Source organism: Liolophura sinensis, chromosome 1 (assembly GCF_032854445.1).
Source record: "Liolophura sinensis isolate JHLJ2023 chromosome 1, CUHK_Ljap_v2, whole genome shotgun sequence".
In the NCBI taxonomy this organism is placed as follows: Eukaryota; Metazoa; Mollusca; class Polyplacophora; order Chitonida; family Chitonidae; genus Liolophura; species Liolophura sinensis.
Window position 1 is genome coordinate 82618402 of NC_088295.1, and position 12040 is coordinate 82630441.

Sequence of the window (12040 nt, forward strand, 5' to 3'; positions counted from 1 at the left end):
TGCGTGTCGCCTATCATTTAGTTTGAACAGCACTCACAAACCACGTGGCATCCCATGGAAACTATCCCTCATAGCACTCTCAAAATACGTGACTTCCAACATTCCATCTCTGTCTCAACCTTAAGTTACGTCTTCATTCTGTCTTTAAGCGGTTATGTGTTATCATTAAGTATGACCCATGCGATGGACATACAGATTAGCCCTGTAGCAAAAGTTTTGCCTTGCATTAACTTTGTGTGTCCATGGATGTGCAGTAATGAATTTCTAATCTAAAGTGTTCTTTATCGCTACGTTTCATTGCTTGCTAAAGGACAAGTTTTGATCAGTGTCTCGCAGACATTTTTTGAATTGTTGGCAAGAGATTTTCTCTGAAAAAATGGGCATCCTCTGTTCGACAAAAGCAATTCTTAAGATGGATATTAAACTGTCAGACCTAGGTAACTCTTTGACTGAGATTGTTTTCTTTACCTTCACTAATTGTTCGTGTAAATAAAATGTTGTTTAACTTTGTATAGCCAATGGTTTCATTTTCTTGTTAAATCATGTTAACCGGCAAGTTTATCGATCTACAGAGGGAGAATTCTGGATCAACTGACTCAAAAATCTAAGTTGAGGTAATTCAACTCCCCACTCTCATATAGCCTGATTACCCGAGTCATGACAAACTACACTGAATTTTCCGACTAACAACAGGTTTGGCGACTTCTGAATCAACAATGTAACAATGTATTTCATGACTCAGCTGACCTCGTCATATGACTCAGTTTTCTGAGTGCAATTGGCTCAGTTGTATAACTCAGATTACTGAGACAGTTGACAGTTGACTTTTTCTCCGTGCACAGACTGCCAAAGCTCATCTCAACATTTTCCCTTTAAACATTTCCGCATGTAAGCGGAGCTGCGTTTATAAATATGTTGTATATATCTTTCCCTCCGTCATGTTAAAAATTATTGGAACATCTACCGAACTCGTGTGTTGTTTATTTTTACCTGGGACTGGCAAACCTTATTTTACCATAGGTAACATTAATAAGACAACAGCCCTTTGTTTTCGCATCGAACTTGTTTTCATACAGCTTTATACAGTTGTAAAGAAAATAAACGCCGATTCACTGGCTTGTATGTGATTCTGATGGCTTTTTCTGTGTTGTAAAGACAGAATTTATAATCAATTTTTAACGATGTGGATTAATCATGGAGATAATTTAGTGAATTGTTTAGTCATGAAACCACAAATACTAGAAATTTGATGTTTGTTCACGTCTGGAAATTAATATTTCATAACTTTCATCTGATGAGCGTGTTTTGTGTAAACTAACTCTATCACTGTTATTCCCCCACGGTTGTGTGTCTGGTTTGCATTTAGAACCACATCTATTTCCTTCTGTCTTGTTCGTACTTGCATTTAGGGCGTATCTTTTTTCGACTTTGCGTATGTAATTAAAGATTCAATTGTAAAAAATACTTTCGCGAAAAAAAAACAAGCAAAAAAAACAAACAAACAAACAAAAAAAAAACACTTTGGAAATTCACAACTAAGGCACGCAGTCATTTCCTGGCTACAACGACTAACATGAATGACTTCGTGGTTCAAAATATAGGTGAACTCATCCCATGGCAGGCATGTTCCCTGGCTGACTTCTTTCATCTGATTCAAATAAACTTGTATGTGCAGTTCATTCGGGAAAATGGCAGGTGAATAATGATTTATGACTTATATATGACCGAGGACATATGTCCATGTGTAATGTGGGCATATATCACCGATCTCACGGGAAGACCTTCAATTATTCCGTTTGCACTGTAGATTTGTAATCAATCACAATATTAATTTATAGTGAGCATGTAACTCTGTAAGGTACATGAATCTGTCTTGTTGCTTGATCTGCGCGAGTTTTAAAATTTGTGGAGAACTGACTGTGCGAGTCAGCTTAGGGTTAATACCTCCTATTCCATGCTCAAAAGTCTTTGCCACATAGATTGATTACGAGTTGATCAATATTCACCTGAGTTACTCGTGTTAAGTAATAGACGCAAGACATATCCAGTAATTAATGAGGCCAACTTGGTGGAAAACAGCGCGTCTTCTCAAGCCCACCAAAAAAGAAGCGGACAAAATTAACAGTGGAACCGGCGATGCCGGCATATGCGGTATACTGAGAAGTGAACCTTCTACGGTGACAATGGGCTTAGACACGAGCACAAATCAATATACGTTTTGAGACATTCGTTTTCTGGAGCGTTTTATGTCTTTCTGCATGGATGAAATGGACGGAGCACTATAATTTGACTTATTGCCTGCAAGCATGTATATCGCCTAAGGATAAGTGTTTGGGGTTAAGAAGGTATTGGAAGAAATAGATACAAAGAATCAAATTGTCAAAACAGTAAAATGCTGTCAGCAATTTCCGAGCGAAAACTGAGCACTCAAGAAAATGAATGAAGACTTTTTTTATAATTATATTTATGCTTGGGAAATGCATAGCCCCTGTACATGACGCTATATCCACTTTCACCCTGTACATGACGCTATATCCACTTTCACCATGTACATGACGCTATATCCACTTTCACCATGTACATGACGCTATATCCACTTTCACCGTGTACATGACGCTGTATCCACTTTCACCTTGTACATGACGCTGTATTCACTTTCACCCTGTACATGACGCTATATCCACTTTCACCCTGTACATGACGCTATATCCACTTTCACCATGTACATGACGCTATATCCACTTTCACCATGTACATGACGCTATATCCACTTTCACCATGTACATGATGCTATATCCACCTTCACCTTGTACATCACGCTGTATTCACTTTCACTGCAGACACTGGGTTTAGGCAACTAAAGCTCATACTTCAACCCAAAAGTTTTCCCTTTTGCCCCAAACCAAAGGTTTTCATTTTCTCTATTAAGAACAGTCCGCTTAAGCTGATGGCAAATCACATAAATGTATTGATGTGCGTGCTGATTGTCACGCAAACCGAACACAGCCAGTGGCTAAGGCAATGTTAAATATCTATCAAGGGCGATGTTATCATGTCGTATATTTGCGAAATATCGCCGAATTAATTCATTACCTGTTGGGCAAACATGCTGTCATAAGCATCTTACTAGTCGTATACAAACTATCCCTAGGGTTCTGTACACACACCACCCTTGGTCGTTGTGTATAGAGATATTAAGAGTTGCTTTCTGTGCCTTTTGTCTTCTTGTCCACGCCCAGGCAATGCTGACACAACGCCTAACTGAATACTAATTCCACGACGATCACTCTCACGATCACCTGACTGACATATATCTTTCGTATAGCTGTACCCAAACCACAAAGAATAAGAGAACTCAAGTTTTTCACAAAATATCACATTTGTAGATGATCTTGCTGTTTTATGAAATAGGATATCTCCAGACTATCTTGAACTTTTATGAAATATGATATCTCCAGATAACCTTGATGTTTTATGAAATAGGATATCCCCAGACTACCTTGATGACTTCTCCTGATGAATTTGGTTCTTTAGAAAATAGGGCGCCTCCAGATAACATTGATGTTTTACGACACAGAATTTCTCTAGATGACCGCCAATTAGTGTTTTATGAAATAACTCAATTCCAGATGATCATAAGGTTTTGTATACCAGCACATCTGCATATGACCTTGGTATTTTATGAATCAGCACACCTTGAGATGATCCTAGTGTTTTATGAAATCATGTATCTCCAGATGATCTTAGTGTTTTATGAATTAGCACATATGATGATCCTAATGATTTATAAAATCGTGTCTCCAGATGACCTTGGTCATTTATTAAAAAAGGACATCCACAGATTGGCTGCGTTGAGTTTGCAGCCTAATCTACACTGCGTCTTGGTGTCGTGCTCACCTGACAATTTGATCTGTACATCGATATCCAAGAGTTAAATCGGAGAAGTTCAATCTGTAGACCTAGAAGTTATCGATGTCATTTTTTCTGGAAGAAAATAGATTATCGCAAAAAGAATGAGTATGAGAATAATTGTCAGCCTGAGCAAAACCGATTAAAGCAGAAAGGCAAATATGTTCCGTTTAGAGCAGTGTAACAATAACAAGAAACGGTTGTAGTTTTGAAACTCTTCAGTAACTCAATAGAAAAAAAATATTGATTTATTTTATGGACGTTTAACTCCTTAGACAAGAATACATGACATATGTTTGAATTGAACGGGCATGCGGTGGAACTGCAAAATGGTGTTTATGGTTTGAACACCTAGAAGGGTAATGAAGAGTAAGATTCAAGTTTTTGTTTGTTTTCTGATGTTTGAAGCTAATTTCCGACTGTTCCCATAGCAACAGACCACTGGCTCAGCACAGAAAAAATAGTCCAGAATTGTTATTTTTTATTCTGTTTACGTTTTCTGAGATTTATTGACTTAACAGTCGAGCTGTATTTCCATGCTTGTACCAAGGAACTGTAATAACTCGCTACACTGCATTACATCTCCTTCATCCCTTAACATTATTGGCATCCTCACCAGAATTCCAGGAATTCCAAATGAGCATCATCATGACAAACATCTGAGATGAAAGATACGAGATCAGTAAAAAGTCAGTGACTTTTTTTGGCAATTTAAGGTATTTAGAAATATACCCCTAAGCACTAAAATCGGTTATTTATATGTGTTCGGGCGCTTTAATTAAACTTTGTGCATACAGCTCCTGCATCCAGTTTGCAGATTATAAAAAAGTAGGTCATTAAGGTTTGTTCTAGTTAGTATTCGTCCTTGTCTGTAAGATGTCTTGATGCCATATTGGACTTGAGGGCAGGTGAGTTAAAGAGCAATTACTGTACAGAATTAACAACAAAGGGTTTGCTGTCTATGTCTACAGGAGTCGAACCAGGTGCCACTCGTGCTGTGGCTTTGATGTTGGGCAGCACCTGACTGTTAAGTAGAGCATCCACCCATATATAAACCCGGAAGATGAGACCTTAAGATGCCATCCTGGCCTACCTTTTCTGGACACTGTGTACGTCTATTTCACTTGATCATGGCTTTATCTGTATTCTCTGAAAACGAATAAACGTATATTTAGAACTGCGAATACTTAGAATATTATATATTGATAACTTTATGAAGCGGTTAGAAGATTCAGACAACATACTGCTTTGTAACAGCCATCATGTGTGCTGAGTTGGATCGATATCGTCAATTCACCCCAGCCTCAAGCTGTGTACATTTTACTTTAGCATGCATCAGTAAATTAAGTTAAGCCGCATTCGCATGGTTTGATTTGTCGTTTCAACTGGCCAAATTCGGCTAGTCGAACGAAAATAGAACACGCTATTTCATAATTCCTGTTAACGGTGGATTCCTAACAAAATGCATAAAATAACGTTTGTCTTTCTTTCCTTCGACTTGTCGAATTCCATGTGGCACTGCGACATCGAACGGCGTGAAGACGGCTTTACACAGAGAATGGCTACAGATAGTGATACAATAGGTGTAAACAGTAAAATGTCGAACTTCCGTACCCAGAATACCAGATTTGTTAGGGACTTTGATCTTACAATTTATTTATTTGTTTGATTTTTGGTTTTACGCCGTATACAAGAACATTTTACTTAAACGACGGCGGTCAGAATTATGGTGGAAGGAAACCGGACAAAGCCCGGGGGAAATCCACGATCATACGAAGGTTGCTGCAAACCTTCTGATGTACGGATGGAAAGGAAGCCAGGATAAGCTTCACTTGTGTTCACAGCGACAACATTGGTGGGATTGATCTTACAAAAAAGAATTACATGTATACTATGAGGTAATTTCACTTTTTGCATTTGAACACCCCATGCCACAAGCACCACTGAGTTAAAATCTAAAGTAGAAATGTTTGCGCGATGTTTTAAATTGCCGCAAGCGTTTTATTGTTTTCTCTCATTTAAATTACTCCTTGACCACAATTCTGTTTTTGTTTTAGGAAATATCCCTCTTGCAATCATACCTTCGTCAAAATTAATCCTACTGGAAGAATTCGGTAGAATTGTAACCACGAACGACCATAACACGAACGAAAATCAGCTGGGTCTTGGTCATTCTAGAAATAAATGACAAGCGGTTTTGTTACATTTCAATAACATATCAGCCGTTCATAATTTCCGTACATAATTTGGTTGAAAAAAACTATATTGCATTTGGTTGTTTGCGTTCATTAATCTAACGCCCGGAATGGATGGAGAGTCTTGCCCTTCCTTAAAGCCATGGCTTGATATTCGTTATGTCAGAGAGACGATATTCGTCTTATAGCCACATAATGTACGTTTCCTTGTTCACTGTGCACATATATGATGTACATATATATATATAGGTCTATCTGTTCTCTTTGAGTTGACGGACATTAACCATCTCTGCCTTACTGCATGCCGTTGTTGCAAGTACATGCAACCTGAAAACTTTTATAGAAGCCTGTTGCTTGTAAATGGCCGATACAGGCTCTAAATACTTACCATTGATCAAAGTAATGTACGGTTTATATTTGGAATTTGGTTACATGATGACCTGCCACATACTCCCAATGCTATCGTCAGAAGCTGGCGTTTAGATCGCCCAGGTGCTTGATCGTTGGCATACAGATCATTTATTTAATCATACCATATGTTTCCAAGGGAACATGCCACCTTGCCTTTTCAATTAGTCTAGAACGAAACGCTACAAGCGTCACCTTGTAAAATATAGCATGATTTTTGTGTACTGGAAGATCAAGTCTATCATGCAGTAAACTTAACTGTTGACGCATACTTGGACGTGTCCTCAGGTCGCAGTGTATGCGTAAAATCAAGCCTGTGCGGTCGGAATCTATATTTTTTGTTTGGTTGTGTGCAATACAGGTGTGTGCACTCTTTAGTACCATCGAACTGCATACGTTTTAACTAGGAATACGGTCATAATAAGAAAAACTATATCATAAACAGTAAAACTGGACCAGCGACAACAGTGCAATAGTCGTCAAATGATGAAAAAGAAGGATCAAAATTTGGTGAAGTACGGTCTCCTGTCAATTTAAGTCAGGGTTGTATTCTAGATGCTCATGAAAATGATAAAAGAGCAACAATTTCAAGCTCCCTAGCACAAAATAAGCACAGAGGTTCATTGCAATTTATCAGAGGTCATTGGTCTAGAACTGCTAAAAATGTGTGATGACATCTCATTTAACATATAATAACATTAAAACAATGCAAAGGGACCAGGCCTCCGGGATGCTTAGTCAAATAACAGGATGGTGGATTTATGAACGAATTCCTGAAAGTAATAACATTGGTTTTATTATTTTTTTTTGTACACATGGGCCTCTGTGACCGAGGTGATAAGCATGCCAGAGCAGCGCAATGGGGTCGCTGTGATTTCAAGTCCTGCTCATACTGGCTTCCTCTCCGGCCGTAAGTGCGTAGACCTGTCCACAGGTATGGAGACAAAGCCACAAAATGCAGACTAAATGTTAAATCAACATAGGATTTTGACACAGGAGAATAAAACAGCAGGATAACATAACAGCCAGACATCATCTGAACAATATTCTATAATAGTTTTAAAGCCTTGGGTACGGTGTGAATATAACAGGTACATACAGGTATGGTGATAGTGACAAAACGTAAACGAAATACTTAATCAGCTTACAATGTAAATACAGGAAACTAGAACAGCATTCGTGTTGCAACAGTCAAACATTGTCGGAACAGTATTAATTCTTTAGTGCTTTAAAGTCATGCTTAAAAGATGGCTTATAAAGCCAAACAGCCATTGTTTCCTTGAACAACATTCAACCATTTCAACTGAGTACCATCGGCGTGCTCTTTGTTTGTTGTTCTCATTCAATGTTGCCTGTATCCAGAGAACGTTTCTGTATCTTGTATACGTTTCTTGAACAACACACATCGTGTAAATACATGCCAGCGATTATTTAGGTACAGCGACTAAAATCGGCTCAGCAGGAAATTTGTTTTATGAAAATATGATGACATTTGTCTGTAAAAATAATAACCAAAGTGTGGGACATAACTGTTTTCTAACCATTCCTGGAGTTTTAGGGAGGAAATAGCTTCCGAGGAAATGCCCAATACTAATTCCAAAAGTGAGTGAAATGCCTTGTTGAATTATTGAATCAACTAACATTGTACACTGTTACCCACGACCTTCCGCAGGTTGCAGCAGGCCTTCCCACGTACGACCGGAGAGGAAGCCAGCATGAGCTGAACTTGAACTCACAGCGACCGCATTGGTGAGAGGCTCCTGGGTCATTACGCTACGCTAGCGCGCTAACCAACTGAAGTGCGTATTAAGGAAGTGAAGTCAATATAATACAAGCTTATTGCCAATACATGTACCATACAGCATTTGTAACCAGTAGATCTTATAACTGGTGAATATGTGCAATATCCAGAAAATGTAATGTCGAATAACAAAAATATGAGTTGACACTTTAAATCCACTCTTTATAATTACATACGACATATCATTAAATTGTCAAATGGAAAGGTCACAGTATTTTGAGACCTTGATTTTGCAAGCTTACGGTTTATTTACCCAGCAATGGTTTACTTCACACGGTTTCTGGTAGCTCATTTTGAAACAAACATACACTTAATTTGAAATAACTATTTTAATTAGTTTGCAATTACAGCCCTAATTGCAATATTATTTCAACAACAGGTTGCAGTTGCGACTCCTTTTGAAATAATTCATGAAATAAGAAATTTATTTCAATAAGGCTCTGGGAACTCCAAACCCAAAGCTTACTGAAGCAACATTTTCAAAGAGATATGTGTAAGTATAAATTAAAGTTTATATTCAACGGATTTGAATTTCACCCCATATCTCAGAAAGCCAGATTCCACTTTTGCAGTGCTCAGTTTCACAGCCACACTCAACTTTTTACCTTCATGGCGAAAGTCAAGATTATGCATGATGTAAATTGGAGTGCCCGGAGTGGTGCCCAATAAATGTTTCGTTTTACGACCGTAGCTAATGCTACAAGAGCTGGATTTGAACGCGGGACGTCACTGATAAATAAATAAATCCTAGCATTACTTGCACCATCATCAAACTGTGTCTACTTACACTACATTGAAGTATAACCACATATCAGTTCGGCGTGACCAAAAATAATCATTAGCGATGTATGATGGAAGATTACTGATATTACGGGATAATACGTAAGGAGACAGTCTTGAAGTTGATCTCAATTTCTGATCCAGGAACATCATGGGCAAACTGCTGGTGTGTGTTCTGGTCGTGTTACTCAATACTGTTCAGCTTTACTGCAGGGTAAGTACTCTGATGTGAAGGTATTATACATTTCAATGTATGATCAACCACAACTCATCATTCCCTGCTCGGCAATCCACGGCTACATCACGTATCCCTCCTCTTGAACGAGACATTTGGTTTTAGCTGCGACAAGCAGTTATTTAAGTTGCTCGGCCTGTTTGTCTGTATTATATGAACCTGATGAATCATGTGTGAATAATATGTATGTTACTTGTCCATACCTACGGCCTCAACCTTTGGCTCAGCTTCTAACCGCTGTCATCGCATCCAGTTTAGTATTTGTTTTTTCCACAGTCTAATTGGGCGCGAGATATCTACAGGTTTATATTCTGGATTGTGTATATTCTACTTTGTGTTCAAGGTTGTACACTTGAGATATAATGCTATTAATGTGTTCGGACTGCCGCTTTAGTTGGAGTTCAGCTTCATAGAGCTAAAAATCTAAGTTCCTAAGTCACAAGGCGCCACTTGGCTGAAACATATTTCAGTCGAAATCAGGATACTCAAGCTTTCTTAAAAGTATCATACTTTATTATTTCAATGAGTTTTCACAGAATAACTTGTGGAACAAAATGACAAAACTATACAAATGGCTGATGTGCATCGACGCCGCCATATTGATAATTTCATCCAATTAAACACGTCGGTATCAGACTGCGCGGCCTAAGTTGTAACGTAGCCTTCACCCACTCACTCCATGAACTGACATGGAACTATGTTGAACTATGATTAAACAGAACTACTGCACAAGACATCATTTTCAGGCCACCACAGACGTCAAACTAGTTGATTTACAAGCCGTATAATATTTAACAACGATAGGCCTATCACAAATTACATCAGACAGCAGCATACTGTCTCGGCCAAAACCGCATTCATCTCCCCGAATACATTTTTTTGTTTCTAAATAACACAGTCAGTGCAAAATTGATTAGGGATGCCGAAGGTTTATGGGAATGAGAAGACGGCATCTCTGTGGACCACACTTAAAATTAAATCTTATGTTGCATTTTTTTCTCTGAATTTAATACAAATGAATTTAAATTTTGCTCCTTCGTCTTTCTCGCATTCATGGGATGTTTTTTTCTGTTTTCTGTTATAGCATACAGTAAAATTCTTGAAACGCCGTGTTCAAGCCGAGGTGTTTTGACGTCCGCGATGACTGGGTCAGTACTTCGTTCATCTTAGAAATCACCGCTAAGAAAATGAAGCTTGAAATCCAGTGACAGTCGACTGCCCATATCAGCCTCAATGGTACTTAGATTTATTTCCATTTTTCCGGATTGAGCATGAATCTAGCTGTACAACAGTCTTATTGTAATTTTGTTAACATTTAATAGGGGGCAAAACCAACACCTCTCCGGAGGCTACGAGCATGACCTGAACCATTAATACTCGGCCGTGCATCTGCAGCTGGACTGTTTACACATTGTCACTGGAGTTCCTTGTAACTGCTGTAGTGGGCCTACAGTATCAACAGTCCAAGAAATATTCTTCCAGTGTGTCCAGTTTCACTTGAACCTTCATCGCCGAAGTCCACTTTTATCTGGCATGAGCTACTGCTTAAACCATCAAACAGCTAGAGTAGGCGTGACGTCACCTTGCTCTCGATAATGGAGACGTGCTGAAGCTGTGTCAAGACAAAGTTTCACTAAACTTTTACTGGGTTGAAAAATAAATGCAAAGAAAATAGTCTTTCAGTGGACATAAACATTAGTTAGGGGCTGAATTTCACTTTAAACTGAGGAAAGAGCCACACAAGCCTCGTCGACCGCTTCTTGTCACCAAGATCGATCAAGCAGTGAAAGCGAAAGGATCTATAAATTCGTTAGTTGCGTGGTTGAGACCTCACCCCATGTGTCGCAAAACGATTGAAAGGTACATTTAACGACTTTTAAAACCGTCCACGACTTCATATTCCTAACGAATGGGGCTTCTAGATCTGACTTTAATCAAACTGTTTCTTCAGGTCCAACAAGGCAAGTCCATATATTTGCACTGGGAGCTGATAATTATTGTACGTCATACATCATACTTAACTCAAACTTGACTGTATGGGTACCACAAAAACCGCATGATGTTTCCATGCAGACCCATTAGTTCCCCCCAGACAAACTGTGGCCCAGTAGTACATAATTTTCTTCTATTTTATTAAATTTTTACGCTGTACTCAAGAATATTTCACTTATATGACGGCGGCCAGTCTTATGGTGAGAAGAAATGGGGGAACTCGGAAGGAAAATTCACAACCATCTGCAGACTGCAGACAGACAATCCCACGTGCAACCGGATACGAAATCAGCACAAACATTGTGCTTCGCTACCACGCTAACCACTACGCCATCAGACTCCAGATGATGGACAATTTTACACAGTTTAATACTACAAAGTAAATGTACAAATAGCCTGTTGAGAGGCGTTGAAATTAAATGAACGTTTATTCAGGACAAAAACATTATCACAGAGAATCGGTCGTCAGGTGTACTCATTGTCTGCTTAGCAATCGGCCTAAGCCCCTCTATACAACGGATGCAGCTGCGTCAAGGCATTTAAATTAGGAGATGTATAAAAGCTCTGGAAAAATAAGAAAACTCGAAGTGAAACTATATAAGCTACAAAATATATATATATATACATATATATATATATATATATATATATATATATATATATATATATATATATATATATATATATATATATATATATATATATATATATATAATGGTT